At 45.6% G+C, this 19,512-nt stretch overlaps 1 pseudogene; it reads right to left on the bottom strand.

Annotated features, from left to right (window-relative positions):
- Positions 1–1,070: 1,070 nt before the first annotated feature.
- LOC148214216 (small ribosomal subunit protein bS18m pseudogene) lies at positions 1,071–1,544 on the bottom strand (annotated as a pseudogene).
- Between the last annotated feature and the right edge of the window lie 17,968 nt (positions 1,545–19,512).

Raw genomic sequence — 19,512 nt, 5'->3', positions numbered from 1 at the left:
ATATGGATAGAGAAATTCTGAGATATTCAAATACTGGTAGACAGGCAATGAGTAATATATAGTCTATTGCAAAGATTGAATATTAAAAAAATGGCTGTGTCTCTCTCCCATTTTGTTAATATGCAACTGAGAATTGGGTATGTCAGGAGAATAGCAGAATCCAGCATGAATGGGATACTTCAAAAGTGCTTAGGTAAAACAAGAATAGAGAGGTCAAGAGTGAATGAGTTCTGAATGAATGGGGATTCAGTACAAAAATGAGTGACTGGCATGAAAGAAGTGTCATCCTAGTAGTATGATCACCTAAAGCGAATGAATGAGCATCAAATCACATAAAGATATGAAGGAATAATGAATGGATTGAGAGGAAGTGGAAGACCAAGAAAGTAGTGGATGGATGAAGTTGATGAGATCCTCAAAAAGAGAGAGGTCAATAGTTTAAAGAGCAAAAAGCAATCTATGAAATAATGTTTGGTAGTGGTGGAAGCAAGGATGGCTTGCAAGCATCAGCATTCTTCCGGGGGGGGGGGGTATTGAGAGAGGGGGAATGATAATGATCTAAGTACTTAATCATGGTATTTTCATGATGGCATCATCAGGTATGTATTATCACTCTAATGTCATCTTTGTTACAGATGCTGCTGCTGGCAAATATAGAAAGGGATAGAGAGGTATTGTGTTGGTGTAAATTAGGTTTAGTTATAATTGTTTTTCTTTTATCTAATACTTTATGTTATTTTGCTTACTGATTCTAACTTAATTTAGATGCTTTGCATAACACTTTTTATCCTGAAAAAAATAACATGATATACATGAATATGGGAAAAGCATTATTCTGGAAGGCAAGATATAATTGTAATTAATAAATGAAAAGAAATAGTAAATCATACTCTATATGTTAATGTCCATATTTATGTTGAAATACACCAATCCATTTTTTATTCTTTTATTTTGTGAATATGCATTGTTCTTTTTTGTTGTTGTTGTTGTTTATCGATGGCTTGTTTATTAATATTCTAGTAATGAACATAGTGTAATTACAAAAATAGATTAAGCATGATTGATACAATTTATTCTGGATATTTAATATTACATATTTTGGGGTCACTGTGAAACACTGGGTCCTTATACATAACCGACATAAATCCATTGCGTGGGATCTTTTAATGGCTTTTGCAATTTCATGCTGTTTCTTCGTACATAAGCCTGTTATATGCTGACCAGTGTATGGAGAAATAAACTGTGATAAAAGCTGTAGATTCTTGTAGTCAATAGTTACACTGCATAAGATGCACTTTTTAGGAGGCTCCTTAAACGGATTTTCCATTGGGACAGACATATCTGCCTGAGTGGATTCCTGCTCACTGTATGAACTACTCTCTTGTTTCCATGATCTGTCCGAGCCAGACGCACAGATTCCGTTTCTTACAGTGGCAAAGAGATAAAATCTTCCCGAAATCCTGGGAGAAGAAACCAAGCTTGCCATGGCAGCCATGTTTTCCACCCTCCAAACTTCCGGTACAGATGGGGTAGTCCAGTACGCATTGTTCCTGTGCTTTCAAAAGAATAAATTTTAAGGCACACGGTACCATTTGAGACACAGTGAGAAGACTATTATTTTAGGAGAAAGACTGATCATTACAGAAAACATAATATGATATCAACAATACGATTCTCTTCTTAGTAATAGTATGATACCTGTCCATGTAAAACTTATATTGCTTTTGATAGCACAAGTAATGCCTATATCACCAAAAGGTGATCTATAATTTTAACTGCAATGAAAAATCTATAATTTTAACTGCAATGAAAAAAAGAGTAAGGCGGATTTATAGGTCTCCTAATTTACTTCAAGAGTTCCAATTTACTCAGTACAGTTCCAAATGTTTAATACTTTCACTATCCCAGTTTGCATTTTCTACATCTGTATTGAGGCATGCGGGTCACATCTAAGAAGTACTGGTCTTTTTGTAAGGCATCCTGTGCCATAACCCTCACCTTGCACAGGGTAGGTACCATTTGCTGAAAGAAGCAGTACCGTGAAAATGGCTGGTTTTACACATTCCATTATGCCATGGTTTAAGTACGGTGTATTGAATTAGCCAGGTTCCCACACCACACCAAAATCTTTTTCTTCTGCTTCTGCCCATGACAATTAAATACAGTGGCTGGGTTTGCACAGCATGCCAGTCAAGACAAAACAAATTACATTGCAGCTTAGCATGCTGTATGAACCCAGTCTGGATTCTTGGACTGCATTTGGCAAAGCTAGTTCCATTCATGAACCCAGAGAACGGACATTGCCCAAGCTTTTTTCTGCAGCTTCCCTCCTCCTGGACAGAAGTTTGCCTTGACTGAAAACCAGTGAGAGGCAAAATGGAGCCCATATTGGAATATAAGTCTGGCCACATTTGAAGAGGAAGCACAACCATCTCCTATTACATTTTCCACCTTCCCCTATTTTATCTCCTATACTTTTTTTTTCCTTGTAGAACCCAGGATAATAAGTGGAGAGACCCAACACAATGCAGAAAATAGCTATATAGTTTAAGGGTAGGAAAATCACTTTCAAATCTCTTTTGGAGCACAGAGCTTGCTGGATGATCTTAAGAAGGTCACTACATCAGAAAACTAAACTTCTGTCCCTAAATTGCTGAGATAACCTTCCTGAAGGTTATATGAATGTGACTACTATAAATACCTGTATGTAACCAGTGGGGAAGGGATCGAAATACCATTGGTTGTATCCCTTTATTACCCTGAGATTGGGTCAGGAAGCCATAAAGTCAGATTAGAGAAGAGGCAGCCAAGAAACATCTGGAGAAAGAGAGGAGTGAAATCAGCCCCGGCTGGGTTAACAGCATCCTACTCATTCATATTATTTACACGCACTGGCTTTTCCCCTCACTTCCAACTGTACCTCTCCACCTTTCAATATAATCAGCCTCTCCGAAATGAAGTATGGAGCCGCCTCTCCTGAGAGTGTAATGGGGAAGTGGCAGCACTCAGCAATGGCGTTGCCAGGCCTCTCAAGGGGAAACCACTCTCTGATAAGAAGCCGATTTCACCTGAGGCCTGGAACATTAACTTTGACACTGAAAAAGGGGATATTTTATTACCCTGGAATATTTCTGCATCTTTTTAAAATCATTTCCTCCTTCTTCTGCCCCATGACAATTAAAAGCATCCTTTCTCTTCTCTCTCTCCAGAGTTAACCCTTCTGCCGCAAAGCACCTGTCCCTCTTGTTACCTTTTCATTCCAAAGGTTACCTAGTCAATACTTTCCCTGGCTGTCATTCACCTGCAGACAATATTTCAGAGGCTGCAGTGGAGTAGTCATTGAAGACCATAAATGTGTGTGGGTCCTGGCCATATTTTAATCTATAAACTTGTGAGAAGCTTCTTTGTAGCTGTCAGAAGGATAGATGTGGGTCTGCCCTCATCTTGGGGATTGAGTTAAGGTAATTGTAAAGCTAAATGCCTGAGCTTCTGAAGTTGAGCTAAAGCTGATGGCTTCAGGGACAAACTGCAGACAGATTTGCATGCCATTTTGGGGACTGGGAACAGTAAAGATTGCACTATGCATTCCAACCAGCTGGTCATATTTGATTCCTTGGAGATCTTGGGCAAAACTACAATCTATGAAACCCATCAACTTCAAATTGAGAATATTGGTTGCCAGGAATGGGCTAAAAGTAAATCAGGATGTACCAATAAATCTCTGAGTAAATTGCACTAGAAGAGAAGAGTGTTGTCTAAACAAAAGCAATAGCAGTAGCAATTTGGAAATCACTCAATATTTTTTTAATATGAAATTACTTTTGCCCCATTCTACAATGTGCCAGTAGCACACTTAAAAAAAAAATAAACAAATTACATTTTTCTCTGCTCCCACATTCTTACCAGTATTTCACCCATGACATTTTAGCATGCCATTTGTAGCCTCCCAACAGCCTGAGATCAGACTGCCAAAATTCAGCTGCAAAATGGCCAGTTTCCAGCAACACATTTTTTCTCTGTCTCTCTTTCCTCTCAGAAATGAGAAGAGAAGGAAATCTCCAAGAGATAGACGACTCCCATTGTTATACCTAAATCCATAGCCATCCACTGAACAGCGAAGGGGGAAGTGATGAAATGTGTGACACAACACAGATCCCATGAGTTATACACCTGTGTCCAACCTCAGGACTTAAGGATAAAGGTTAGGCTTAGCACTGTGAGATCACAATACACAATTTGCCACTTTTCAATTCTAATTTATAGCACACACCTATGCTTCAATCCCACTCCATTCCACCTATAAAAATGGCCTGAAATCATGCTGCTGAAATTTCATCACTTTAATGCTGAATTTTGGTGGCCCAAAATTTCCAGCCTTAAACCCACCCACTTCAAACCAAGACAATATCAAGTATTCCAGATTGCAGACGACATTACTCAATGCTAGAATATGAATACTACGTGCATCCAATTACTGATGATCCAAGTTCTGGGAAACTCCATTGCATTTTTGGAGGATTCAAGGAAGAATTCAAAGATACCTCTTGCCTTTCTTTCTCTTGATGTTATTCCAGAATAGAAGATAAAATGCTAAACTTTCCTTCCTTTCTCTCTTCCTACGGCTGGCTTAGGCACCTTCACAGTGCCACCATTTTTACTCACCGGCTCCCCAAAAACTGTTCTAAACCTTCCTAAAATTATCTTCATAGCCATGGACCTCGATACACCAAGAGTACCACATGAGGTGATTAATGCTCCTTACAGCTGACCAATCTCCCTTCAGCTCAACTTATAAGGCAAGTAGGAAAAAACTTGTAGTGTGATAACTTGGCAATTTAATCTCCTCTCTCAGTGGGGAAAGCCCAGGAGTAAGGTGGCAGCAAGAAACAAAATTCCCATGTAATACACTTACTTTGTGAGCTGTACTTGCTCCCTGTAGGTTTCTGGGTGCAATTCAAGGTGCTGTTCATCACCCATAAAGGCCTTCTTGGCATAGGGCCAGAATATTCGTGCAATTGCTTGTCTCCAGTTGTCTCTGCTCATCTCAGCTGGACATGCTTCACATCCCTTCCATGAAACAATGTCACCTAGTGGGACTTAGGAAGCATGTCTTCGCTTTTTTGGCACCTGCCATGAGGAACGACTTTCCCTCTGAGGTCCAGATGGTCCTGTCCCTGCTGGCCTTCTGTAAGTCCTTGGAAATTTGGATTTTTTCCCTGGGGCATTGAGCCACAACATTCTACCCTGAAATGATTTTGTATTAGAATATGTTGTGGTTGCCTTGGTTATGCTAAGCTGGAGTTACTGTATGTTGCTCTTGATTTTTTGTTTTCATGTTTTTAACCACATATAAGCAATCCAAGGTCATTGTTTGTGAGTTAAGTGGCCCTGTAAATCTTCTAAATAAATACATACAGTACATACATCCATACATCCATACATTGAAGCAAGAGTTCCCCCCAGAGGGAAATTGCCTGCCCTGAAGCTCCACTCTTCACCCTTGAAAATTCTCTTTGCAATGATTCTATTGGTTCTGGCTTCTGTACAGCTAAAAGTTGTACAATTCAGCTCCTCAGCATAACTGACGGCAGATAATCATGCAGGCACAGAGCTCATTCAGGAGTGGCATAAATGTTGTATGTGAAGGGTGCTTACTTTTTTTTCTGTTGGTTTGGTTTTACCTATAGGCTTATAATGTAGGGATCCTGGAAGGAGGTTGTAGACCTAATACATCTGGAGAGTGCTAGGTTGGAGAAGGTTTATGCAGAGCTACTATTTGGTAGTTGCTAAGAGAATAAACTATGTACCAGGACATCTTACTACTTTGGGAACTCACTATATGTACAGTACTATGGCCTCAGGAAAGCTCCTAAAAGCTTCATCTCTACAATATAAGGATAATAATGATGCTGTACATATGGCAGGCCTGATCAACGTGAATGAATAGTTAGGTGCTTAACTAAAGTTAAGAAATATGACAGAAATGCTACCATTTTAACAGTAGTACAATCCTAAACCCATTTATTGAAAAATAGTCCTCATAATGTTCAGCAGAACATATTCCCAGTTAAGGAAGCAGAGGATATCAGCCTTTGATGCAACCTTCTGTTATTTGAAGGATCTCTGAAGCTTATTAGTGCAAAGCACATAATAGCATTTTGCAGGGGGTGGTTCTCCTTTGCCCAGAGTTCTGTCTTTCCACTTCCTAGCCTAGGATAAGTCAACACTGCCAGCTGAATTGGCCATATCTTTTGGCCTTAGCAATCTTCAAGGAGAGTCAAAAATAATTTTTACTTTGAATAATTCAGATTAAGGAAGGTATCGTTAGGACAGCTGAATTTTCCCCCTATAGGCTAACACAGAGTTTTTCAGCCTTGGCAACTAACATGTGTGGAGTTCAACTCCTAGAATACCCCAGCCAGCATGCTGGCTGGGGAATTCTGGAACTTGAAATCCACACATCTTTAAGTTGCCAAGGTTGAAAAACACTGGACTAACTTCTAAATTGATTTCAAGGACATTTACATTAAATTAGCTTAGGCTTCAGTAGTGGAAGATTTGCTGCAGGAATTTAAAGCGTACCATTTGCTGCAATGGCCTACCCCCTTTAAAAATTGCATTTGACACAAAAGGACATAGGAGGTTTAAACCCCCTTTTTAATTTAACCTGTTATAATGCTGCTCAATAGTTGCATACTTTGCAGTCAACTACATCTCTTATTCAGGAGAATGAAACCATGAAGATATCTAAATTGATACTACTATCTCTTGCTGGTGTGCCTGGTATTAGACCATGACCCTTCCAGTGAGTTCTGCCATCAGGCATTCCACTAGGGATTTCATCCATGCAAGCCCCATGGCGGGGGGAAAAATGGATGTGCAACTCAAAAGGGATTGTGTGGGAGAATTTCTCGGTTTCTGTGCCTCTCCCCCACCAACATTTTTAGCTTGTTTCTGTTTGGATAACCAAAATGCAGACTGTTAACATCTTCTGACACTGCCAAGGGGAAGCTCCTCCTTAGTCCTGATAATTCATGGCAGAAACACGTGTTCAAATCCTTGACTGTTTAGTTAAAAGAATTGTGTTTTGACCACAATAGGATTTGGGGCTGCAACTCAAAACTGATAATGATATTTTTCTGCCAAGATGCCTTCTTAGTGCTTCCTCTGTTAATGCAGACTTTCAAGAAGCTCCAATTAACTATATCGGGATCTGAAGAAAAGAAAGGGAGGGTGGGTGATATTATCCCTTTGAGAGGTAGAGAAAAAAAGAAAAAGAAATATTACCAAGGACTTGCTCTTTAACCCTTGAGTAAATATGGGAAAAAAGATGAGGTTGCTAAGTAATCCAAAGGAATGCCTGTGAGATTTGCCCCGTTCGACAGAGAAACTCTCGTGACACGTGTGGTTCACAAAGAAGGTTTACTCATGCGTAACGTAGTAGTCACAAGCAAAGCCAGGACTGGCTTGGTACAATTGCATCACTTGTTATATTCCCCCCTTCCCGCGCTTTTTCCCGCCTCGTGATCGCGTTGCGGCTGTGGGCTATTAGGCCCCCCAATGTCTCCCCTGATCGTTCATGATGGCAGGGTCGGTCAGAGTCCATTGTCCTTGATTGCCAGTCCCCCTCCGGCTGGGTTGGTCCCTCCCTGCTACGTGCAGACCCGCGGGTTCTGTGCTGCGTTGCGATCTTGTTTCGCTGCCCTGCGGCCCCGTTCCTTGCTTGCTCGCGCCGTTATCAGTTCATAGTTAAAAGCTTCCGCTGCGGTTTTCCTGTTTAGCTGGCCGCAGGTGGCTCGTTAATTAGCGGCGCTTTCGGTTCCTCTTTTCCCCGCTAGCTACCGCCGGTGGATTCCGCGTGGTCTGGTTGCGAGCTTCCCTGCAACCCCGTGCTTCCCTGAAGCCTCGTGCTGACCGAACCTGACATGCCGCCCCCCTGACGACAACTCCCCCCCCTCGGTCCTATTTCGGCTTCCCGGGGTATTTACTGTAAAAGTCCCGCACTAGGTCCGGCGCCCTTATGTGGGTTTTACTCACCCATTCGCTGTGGGACTTGGGGAAATGTTTCCATTGCACTAGGAGCTGGGTCTGCCCCTTGTGCCTCCGGGCGTCCAGTATCCGGTTGATTTCGAAATGCTGCTCCCCCCCGACCATGATGGGTGGTGGTACTCCCTCCGCCTTGTGCCAGGCGTTCCCCGGCTGGTGCAACTTTAGCAGGCTGCAATGGAACACCGGGTGGATCTTCCCGAGGCTTTTTGGGAGCGTCAGCCTGACGGTCACCGGATTGATGACCTCCGAAATGGGGAATGGCCCCACAAACCTCGGGCTGAGTTTTTTCGATGCCTGGTGCGTCTTTAGGTTTTTGGTTGACAGATACACCTGGTCCCCCACTTTCCACTTTTCCTCGGGAAGCCTCTTGCGGTCCGCGTGCTTCTTGTAGTCGGCTTTGGCTCTTTGCAATGCCGCGTGCGCCGCTCGCCGGGTCTCGTCGATTTGGGCGAACCAGGCGTCCAGGGAGTTGATCTGGGATTCCGGCTGAGGCAGCTCCGGCATGGGGACGAAATCTCTCCCGGTGGCTACTTTGAACGGAGAGAACCCGGTGCTCTTGTGGACGGCGTTGTTGTATGCCACCTCCGCGAATGGTAGTAGCTCCGCCCAATCGTCCTGTTGGTGCCCCACGTAGCAGCGCAGGTACTGTTCGAGCCCCCCGTTCAGGCGTTCCGTGGCTCCGTCCGTCTGCGGGTGCGCCGCGGAGGATAGGGCTTGTTTCGTCCCCACCCGCTTCAGGAACTCCCACCAGAACCGCGCGATGAAGTTGCCGCCCCGATCGCTGACGATACGTCGAGGTGCGCCGTGGAGTCGGTAGACATGTTGCACGAACAGTCTCGCCAGCCCCTCGGCCGTGGGGACTCGCCGGCACGCTACAAAGTGCGCTTGTTTGGAGAATAAGTCCGTGACCACCCAAATGGCGGTCTTCCCCTTACTCTCCAGGAGCTCCACTATGAAGTCCATGGCGACCTCTTGCCAAGGGCCGTCGGGTTCCGCTACCGGCTGGAGTAGGCCTCTAGGTTTGCCTTTGGCTCCTTTCGCTGTTGCGCACACCGGGCAACCCCCCGAGTACGCCTCCACGTCCTTCCGGAGCGTGGGCCACCAAAACTGCCGCCGGATTAAGTGGAGTGTCTTTACGAAGCCGTAATGCCCCGCGCTCCGGCTGTCGTGGGCTCTCTCCATGACCTCCCGTCGGCAACCCTCGGGCACGTACAGCTTTCCTTCGTGCCACCACAACCCCTCTTGGCCGGTTAGCGCCTCTCGGTTCTGCTTGAGCCAATCGTCCCGCTCCGCCGCCTCCGCGAACCCTTGCCTTACTTCAGACGCCGCGTCCCGTCGCTCCCCCTTGGTCTGGCTTCGGGTCACCGCCTTTGCAGCCAGCCTGCTGGCGGGGATGACGGAGTCCACGATCTCCTCCCGTAGGCTGGCGTGTTGGGGCATGCGAGACAGTCCATCCGCTAAGAAGTTGCGCTTCCCGGGGATGTGTTTCAGTGTGAACCTGAAGTATTGGGACCACCGTGCCTGTTTGGGGGATAGCTTACGCGGGGTCTTCAGGGCCTCGAGGTTCTTATGGTCCGTCCACACCTCGAACGGTTCAGTTGCCCCCTCCAGTAGATGCCTCCACGTGGCCAGCGCCCACTTGACCGCGTACGCCTCTTTCTCCCACACCATCCACCTCCTCTCCGTCTCGGTGAATTTGCGGGAGGCGTAGGCGCACGGGTGGATGGCCCCCTCCGGGCTGGGTTGGAGCAGGACTGCTCCCGTTGCCACGTCTGATGCATCCACTTGGATTATAAACCGCCGGTCTGGGTCGGGATGGCGCAGGATTGGCTCCGCGGTGAACCGCTGTTTTAGTTCCTCAAACGCCCCCTGGCATTCTGCAGTCCACGCGAGTGCCATGCTGGGCTTGGGGGGTTTCCCAGTGCCCTTGGTTTTTAGCAGGTCGGTTAGGGGAAGGGCGATTTGGGCGAAGTTCGGGATGAACTGACGATAGAAGTTCGCAAACCCTAGGAAGCTTTGGAGTTGCCTCCGGGTTCGCGGCGCTTCCCAGCCCAGGACATCCCTTACTTTCGCCGGGTCCATCTCAATTCCCCGGCTGGATATTCGGTAGCCGAGGTAGTCTAGTTGCTCTCGATGGAACTCGCATTTCGAGAGCTTTGCGTACAGCTGTGCCTTCAGCAGTCTCTGGAGCACCGTGCGCACCAGGCTCACGTGCTCCGCCAGGGTCTCGGTGTAGATGAGGATGTCGTCCAGGTAGACCAGGACGCCCCGGTAGAGTAGGTCGTGCAGCACCTCATTTATTAGCTGCATAAATACCCCCGGGGCCCCTTTTAATCCGAACGGCATCACGGAAAACTGGTAGCTTCCGAGCGGGGTGTTGAACGCCGTCTTCCACTCATCTTTTGCGCGGATCCTAACTCTGAAGTAGGCTTCGCGCAAGTCCAGTTTTGTGAACACCCTCCCCTTCGACAGATGCGACATCAAGTCCTTCATCAGGGGGAGGGGGTATTTGTACTCCGTGCTGATTGCGTTCAGCCCCCGGTAGTCTACGCACATACGGAGCGAGCCGTCCTTCTTCTCCCGGAATAACACCGGGGCCGCTAATGGTGACTTCGCGGGTTGGATGAATCCCCGCGCTAGGTTCTTGTCTATGAACTCGCGCAGGGCCCCCATCTCCCTCCTCGACAGGGAGTACATTTTCGGCTTAGGCAGGGTCGCTTCTGGCTCTAGCTCGATGGCGCAATCACTGGGCCGGTGTGGTGGGAGCTGGTCGGACTCCTTCTCCCCGAACGCTGCCGCCAGGTCTCGATACTGCCTCGGGATTCCGCCGCCCGTCGGGGGTTCCCCGGGTCCGGCCCCTCGCTTTGCGGTCGCCTCGCCAGTCGCCGCTGCCTCCCCTCGCCCCGGGATCGTGGCGGGTCTCCGGGGTCCCGGCGCTGCTGCTGCTGCTGTTGCCGCCCGGGTCTCGGGCCCCATCTGCTCTCGCCCCGTCTCCCGGTGTCCCGGACCCTCCGCTTGTCCGCCGGTGGTTGCGGCTGCCTCCGTCTCCACGGCTCGGTCCCCTCTGCTCTCGCCCCTCGCCGGTCTGTCGACCCCGAACCGCACTGCCTCCGCCGTCCAGTCGACTCGTGGGTTCCGCCGCCGCAGCCACGCCAAGCCGAGTACCACCGCGTAGTCGGCCACCGGGACCACCACGAACCTCAGTTCTTCCCGGTGACTCCCGATCGTCATCTGGACCGGCTCGGTGTAATACTGAGCTGGCCCCGCCCCTGCCAGCGTGCCATCTAACTGGCTGAATGAAATGGGCTCCCGGAGGCGCCTCAGCTGTAGCCCGAGCCCCGAGACCACCGCTGGGTGCATCAAGCAGTGGGTGCAGCCCGAGTCCAGTAGCGCCCGTAGCTGCGCCTCCCCTCCGGATCTCACCCCCCGGACGTATATCCTCACCCGGAACGGTGGGCAGTCCTCGTCTCCTATTGGGTCCGCGCGCCTCGACTCCCCTGCTCGCACTGGGACGCCGTTCAGTGCGAGCACGCCTCGTTTCCCGCCGGCTCCGAGTCCTCTCCGGAGGATGCTGTCTCCGGGGTCGACCACCCCCCGCGTCCTTTCTCGGTCACCGCCGCCACTGCCCCCTTCCGCGGTCGGTCACCGGTCCTTTTCCCGTTCGCACGCGGGGTTTTGACTTCGGGCCGTGGTGGGGCGCCTTCCCGCTCCGTCGGGCACTGCGCCGCTCGGTGGCCTCTGCCTCCGCATCGGAAGCACAGATTCGGGGCTCTGGTCGCCTCTCGCCTCCCGGTGGACTGCCGTCGACCGCTCCGTCTCTCCTCGGGGGTCCTCTCCCTCGGCCGGTCCCTCGTCTGGTCCCGTCGTCTTGTGCTCTGTTGGATCTGCCGCCACGCCGATTCCGCCGTTCCGGCCAGCCAGATCCAATCCTTCACTGTGGACGGGTCGTCCCGCCCCAGTGCCCGTTCCAGGATCTCTGGGTTGAGTCCCCTCTTAAAATACTTCACCTTCAGGGACTCCGGCCAGTCCGCGAGCTTCTCGGCCAACCTCCGGAACTCCAGGGCATATTCCGATACCGATTTGCCCCGCTGTCTGAACTGTAGGATGTCGTCCTCCGCCCGCTTGGCGCACAATGTGTCCTCGAATCTGTCCCGGAGCGCCTGCATGAAGTCCGGGAAACTCCGTAGTTCCGCCGCGTTGGCATCGTACAGCCCGATCACCCAGCTGGCTGCTTGGCCATCTAGCAGCTCGGCCACGTAGGATACCATGTCCTCGTCTCTAGCGAATAGGTGACCACCCCTCTGCATGAACCCCCTGACGTGCGTCAGAAAGTGCGGCAGCTGTTCGGGGTCCCCTGAGAACTTCCCAGTGATACCTCGAAGTCTCAGGGCGTCTGCCGCCCGTTGGTCCTCCGACCGGGGCGCCGTGGGTGGTGCCGGCGGGGGTGTCGGACCGCCCCCCCTGTCGCTCGCCTCCTCGTTCACCGCCGGTGGCCTCACTCTCTGTAGTAGGGTCTGGAGCATCGCCTCCACGGCGTCTAGGCGTCGCTCGACTCTCTCCTCTAGTCGGGCGAATTTCTCGCTCCACTCACGGTTCCGGAACCCCGAACCCCGGGTCATCGTAACGCCTGAATCGTCTGGTCCTTGGTTCACGCCCATCGACCACCGCTCGGATGGAGTGCGCCCGGCCCTGGCCGCTGCCCCGTCGCTCCCGGGCGGCTCCGACCGCCCTTCCGCGAGCCTGGATCCCTCGCGCTCCAGCTGACCCACGGATTCCTCGTCGCTGGTCATGCCTGTATTGAGAAAGAAAACGCTCCTCAGTGGTACCGGGTAGCGCTGACGGTGAGTCCTGGCTTTATGTGAGATTTGCCCCGTTCGACAGAGAAACTCTCGTGACACGTGTGGTTCACAAAGAAGGTTTACTCATGCGTAACGTAGTAGTCACAAGCAAAGCCAGGACTGGCTTGGTACAATTGCATCACTTGTTATATTCCCCCTTCCCGCGCTTTTTCCCGCCTCGTGATCGCGTTGCGGCTGTGGGCTATTAGGCCCCCAATGTCCCCCCTGATCGTTCATGATGGCAGGGTCGGTCAGAGTCCATTGTCCTTGATTGCCAGTCCCCCTCCGGCTGGGTTGGTCCCTCCCTGCTACGTGCAGACCCGCGGGTTCTGTGCTGCGTTGCGATCTTGTTTCGCTGCCCTGCGGCCCCGTTCCTTGCTTGCTCGCGCCGTTATCAGTTCATAGTTAAAAGCTTCCGCTGCGGTTTTCCTGTTTAGCTGGCCGCAGGTGGCTCGTTAATTAGCGGCGCTTTCGGTTCCTCTTTTCCCCGCTAGCTACCGCCGGTGGATTCCGCGTGGTCTGGTTGCGAGCTTCCCTGCAACCCCGTGCTTCCCTGAAGCCTCGTGCTGACCGAACCTGACAATGCCTACCCATTGGTGCATGGGTACATCTTATTCCATTTCACTACAGTTCAGTGGAACTACACTATGTGCCAAAGAAGAAAATATAGAATCTATTGCAATTAAGTGCAAGAACAGCATCACTGCTTTATGACATCCTGTTGCTATCTTCTTAATGTACCATCAACTTCTTGCTATTGTAATGGTATGTGGGGATGACCTTGGGAGACAGGGGAAAGAGCCACAGCCAGGGGAATGGTCAGATAAGAGGCAGCTTAGCCAACAGCATGAATGTGGGGGTGGCAAGCATCTCAGAAGGGCCCCTCCCTAGTTTCTTGGACTGTAAAGGCAATGGGGGAGAAACATACTTTCAGACTTGCAAGATTCTGTTAATGTAACCTTACAATAAAGTAGAAATAGCTCATCTGGACATGCTTCTTGGCTGGACTGCCTGACAGGAGTCCAGCTACCTGACAGCTATTCAATTAATCCAAGATGCCATGTCCTCAGGTATAAAAAGTAGGGGTAGCCTTCCATATAGCCAGCTGAAACTTAATCATGAGAGATGGGTGGGAATGGAAGAAATATATGAAGGCAAAATGAATGTCTGAATGGTATGCCCAGACTTAAAGAAGGCTTGGTTCAAGCATAAAGTCTGCATGCACATCTCACAACACCCTGAAATTGTGCTACTGAAATTCAGCAGCAAAATATCAGAATTTCAGTAGTGTGATTTCAGCCCATTTTTCAGATCTTGATTGCTTTTAGTAGTGAGAATGATAGTAGTTTGCCTTTGGGACATCCCCTCTCCCACCCTGTTCTAAAAAATATACCAAAAATAGTCAATTTCCAAGATTTAGGAAGAATTTAAAGTTTCTCCTCCAAAGCACAAAATTAAAAACCCACCCTAAAGCATTTTAGTCTCATCCTTCCCAATGATACCATAGTCTAACCAGACAGCTTCCTGTAGCCCTTCAGCAGGTCAGGAGATCCACCACACCCACCTCTGCTCTCACAAGAAAGCTCATCATTTGGATTACATTTTAGACAACAAAATGTCTTAGGCTGGGAGTAATACAAAGCAACCTGGGTGGAAGAAAGTGGTACTTTCACATGGTAGCAAAGGCCCCATGGGGAACTGGTAAAAGACTTCTATATCAAAAGTTTTGTCTGAAATCTTGGAGGTGCTAAAATATACAATACCCATAGACCAAGAGAATTCAATTTCTCTTCTGCATTAATCTACTTTTTTTAAAAAAAAGTCTTTCTTGAAAAATTGAAATTATTTTTTACAAACCACATTTGGCCATATTTTTCCCTAAAACGTATATTTGTTCATTTTTTGTGTTTTTGTTTTAAACTAATAATTATATTGCAAAATTAAGAAAAATGAGAAAACTGAAAGATTACTATTTTTCAGTTTGGGCCTTAGGCTGGGAAATATAAATTAAGTAAATTTACTTAAAATGCAGAGCAAACAAAACTGTCTTTTCCCTCTCTCCATTTGCCATCTTCCATAATTTAAGCCAGAAGGAGAGAAAGGAATGGATCTTCTATTGTGTTTAGACCAAGCTCTAAGATCTGCTGAATAATTGCTGCACTCTGAACTTTGTAATTTAGGAACTAGTGATTGTCATTTACTTTTTTCCTCTTCCTCTCCATTTCTGCTTTCTTTTATGTTGTGTCAGACAGTAAATCCTAGATGGGGATTTCTCAGGGTAAAATGGCATTAAATAAACAGATTTTAGTTTTACTTTTTTATTCCCTCACTTTCTTCTTTTGACTACCAGACCCACTGCTTCATAGATAGCAAATTGAGAGAGAAAAGAAGGATGAAGTTACACTTTATTTTGTGGGTTGAGTCCAGGAACTCCCACAGATGTTGGTATTCTTATTTTAAATCTCTGCAATTGTTTTGAGCAAGAGTTGCTGTTTTCTGAACTTTTCAAATAGGAAAGCAGTAGCAATACTCAGATAAACACACGCACGTATATACACACACACCAAGAGAAAGAGAGAGGCTGGGCAATTCATTGGGGCCTTTGGTATATGCCTAGAGATTCTAAGGTATTCTTCAGTTTGCAAATACACTTGAAACTTTGAGCATGTCTTATTTGACTTGAATTTGACACAGGGAGATAAATTACTTGGGAGACACATGCTTTCAGGCTGCCATGTTTGAGTAGAAACCAAATAAACAAGGAGCAGCAGAACCAGGGGCTAAATGGAAGGGCAGTTTACAGAGAATGGCTTTTATGAGGAGGCCAGAAGCCTTGAAGGTGAGGCTCCCATCCTGGTGAAGCTATTTCCAAGGTTAAACAGTGGAAAGTTCTCGCCTCTCCCTCTGCAATTTTACAGAGTGTTTGCTGATTTTTCTCATGTTCACCATTCTTCCCTACAATAGGTGTGTACAGCTGGATGATAGGCTGCAGCTGTATGGTAAGAAGATAGTAAGCAATACGTTTCTAGCAGACTGTCAGCCTCAATTCATTACTGTGAGGTGCACCAACCAGTTCTTAAAAAGAAAGGTAATTATTTGTGAGCAAATGCAATGTTCTTTGCAAGGTCTATTCAGGTATTGTAAGGAATTTTGGGGTAAATGATCTCTAATAACAGGAATTCTTTTTCCTGTAGTCAAAGCCCAAAGTGAAGTATCTTGGATCGGGTTCAAAATGCTGGCACAGAAAAGCAGTGAAGAAGTGAAAAATCCACTTACATCTCACTTATACAAAAATGTCTCAAGTCTAGACTTTTTTCCACACTTGTATCCAGAATGTCTCAGTTTCTTCAGTAGAATTTATTGGATTTCTCCTGGGGATGCCCTCGTGAAATATGTGTGCAGAAAAATAATTAGGGAAAGCTCCACATTTGCAGAACATGGTCACAATGTACCCCTGCTTCTATTTCTGTTTCAGCTTCATTTTGACTCTGTTGTCTCCTTCCATCTTTACTTTTGGCCTTATAAAGTTGTAATGAATATTGCAGAGTTGCCCATAAAATCCTTCAAGTCTTAAAGGAAACATCAGTGTTTTTCCAAGTATGATGCTTTTATGACATCACTATCCTGTGCTAATTCTCAGTCTTATTATGCATGGAGCCCTTGCATGGGAATAGATTTATCTGCCAATTTCTGTTTCACTTGGTTTCTCATTTTCCCAACCAGAAATTCATTTAGCCATCTTTTGATATCAGTTTGCAGATTCAGCCCAAAAAATATAAGCAAAAATTCTGACTTTTGGCACCACACACAGGTTTTCAGAATGGGTTAGATCCTGTACTATTGACTCACATTACAAGAACTTGAAGACAGGGAGATTTAAAGCAGGCGGTGCCCTACAGAACAGTGTGTTGTTTGTCTGCCTTTGAAATAAGAGGCAGCAAGGCATTCGAAGTGGGTGCAAAAGCATATTTTTTTAATGAATTATTATTCCTTCTTGGCTCTGCTTTAGATTTATCACTTCTTATTGTTTCTGTTTCTCCAGGTGCAAGTCTGTTTTCTTACATGTTATTTGTTGCCCTGTTTTATTTTCATGTCCATCACCAGCTTGCAAGAAACTGGCAATAATAAAAGGGACACTTCACCTGGCCAGAAAACCACTTCTAATTGGCAATAATCTACATTACTATTCCATTGCTGGTTGCAAAAGGAATCTCCCACAAACCAGCAGATTGTCATGGAAGCCGACAGTAAATCATAAAACAGAAGCTAAATGAGTATAACCACAAACAAATTTTTATTATTTTTTTAATTCAGTCTTATCCCAGTTTCACTTCAAAGACCTCAAGGAAGTGTTCATTCTTATATTAGGAGGATGTCAGCCTAGTTAAGTCTGAAAACTAGTGATTGCCCCAAGATCACCTAATGAGATTCATGGTCAAACAAAGCTCTGAGCCTAATTTTCCTTAGTTCATCCAATATGTTGTCCATTACAACCTGAACAATTAGAATTAGTTTCCATAAGACTGTTTTGGATATGTTTAGTTTAAGAGACAGTCAACCATATTGTTATTGTGTTAAGAAACATCTTGATAGCAAGATTCAAGTTCTGAATCAGGTAATACATATACACTTGGTCTAATGATAACAATTGTTTACCATGATAGGAATAAGCAATGTCTGTCCCCACATATGCTTGCTTGCTTTATATCACAATAGCAACAGCTAGATGATGAATGTGAAGGTCACTAGTAGGAAAATGGCCTACTTCTTACTTGCTGAACCCCCCAAATTCTAGAATGAATTGGTCCAATTCATTTTTTGATTATACAGTAGTGCACATTTTAAGAGTATACACTCTGATCCCATATTTACATGTACACTATGCTATATATCAGGCCAGCAACTACAAACCAAACAATACTTATTGTTGTACCATGTAAATGAATATGGTTTTTCTGTATGCAGCCAGTAACAAAATTCCTTTTATTTTTCCTGCTAGTTGATTTTGTAAACTTGGATGCTAATATACATTAAAATGGTAGCTTTTCAACCATTGGGATTCTTAATGCCTGTGTTGGTTCTCTGTGTTCATGAAGCCCTTAGAACAGCTCTGTATGCCCTGCAGATTTATGTATTTAGTACATGTATAACCTATCTTTCCAATGAAATAACACTCAGTATAAAAATACATAATATATAAATTAATAAAATATATAAAATATCAATTATGGCATATTGATAAAATATACCATAAGCATCACACTTACAAAACCAAGGAAGTAAAATGAACATGTTCTGCATGATTCCATGGTGGTCCATTCTAATTACATTTAATTCTCCACATGTTTTAAACAAGGTTGTTTATTGTATTTGGAATTAGGTGCTATCAGTATTATTTACTTATTAGATTTATATAGCCTGCTTTTATTTGTACATGGACTGAAATCATGTGTATCTGTGGCCCTACTTATTTCTACCCTCCCTTTCTTATACTATCTCTCCAGTACTAAATTATAGATTCTGAATTTCTTACATATACTGTGTAAACTGCCATGCAGTTTGGTGCTATAAGAATAATTACCATATCTGAATGCTTGACAACTCTTGGAAAAGTGATAGAATAATTGCAGAAAGGAAGAGTAATGTCTAGACTTGGTTGAACTGCCCCAGAGTTGCATTCATGAATGAGCTCTGGGCTTTTGTTCGCCTATCTTATACATTGCTGTATATAGGCAACAGGTATTAGGATCTCACCAAAAGATTTGCATGCATTAGAACATACATGTAGACTAACCATTCTGTCTGGCAGCCCTTACATTAGTGAGTGAATATTTTTGTCGTTGAATTTTAATAAGTGTAAATTAAGCTCTCAGCTGAGAACTGCCACTTCTAGTCTCACATCAGAATCTGCATAAATCATAGCATCACCCAACAAGTGCAACAACGTCCACCAGCTGTTGTTGCTCAGTATCTACCATACCCATGCACTTCCTTTTGCAAATTATATTAATTATGTGTAAATAAAAAAAAAAAGATGTCAATTAGCCAGGAAGCACTGAAGCATGACACATTTAGGATGTTACTTGCAGGCGCTGAACAAGCTGTCCACCTTGAAAATGTAAGATGAGTTGTCTCTTCCTTAAAGGAACCCTTTGGCTTAAATTAAAATTTGTCAAATTCTAATACAAGAACAGTTGGGTGAAATTCTTTAGACTAAATAGAATATCCAGTTGCATTGTCATAATACAATTGTCTTGTCCTGTTGGATTAGAGCAGTTTTTAAAAAAATCTGTAAAACTATAAACTGATATTTGTAATTTAGGCCACGAAAATATTAACACCAGTTTTACTCCAATTTCCCAATGCTGGGTCTCATGTTATTTGGGATTATCAATTACTATAGCCATCGTGCCTAAAAATTAAAAAGCAATACTATCTTTATCAGACAAATCAACGTTCATCTAATAATCTGCAAGTTTTTGTTATCCAAAATTCTTCCAAAGGAAGTTCACTTAATAATCTAAACAGTGTTGTATAAATTGTACTCATCTATAGAGGGATTATAGGCAATAAAATCTCCAATCTACCTAAATAATAATAACCTTTTGGCCTCATGACAGAATTA

The sequence above is a fragment of the Python bivittatus genome, unplaced genomic scaffold (assembly GCF_059951505.1).
Source record: "Python bivittatus isolate LINGU-HERP-01145 unplaced genomic scaffold, Pbiv_v1 ctg000700_np1212, whole genome shotgun sequence".
In the NCBI taxonomy this organism is placed as follows: domain Eukaryota; kingdom Metazoa; phylum Chordata; class Lepidosauria; order Squamata; family Pythonidae; genus Python; species Python bivittatus.
This window is presented reverse-complemented; position numbering and strand designations above follow the sequence as displayed.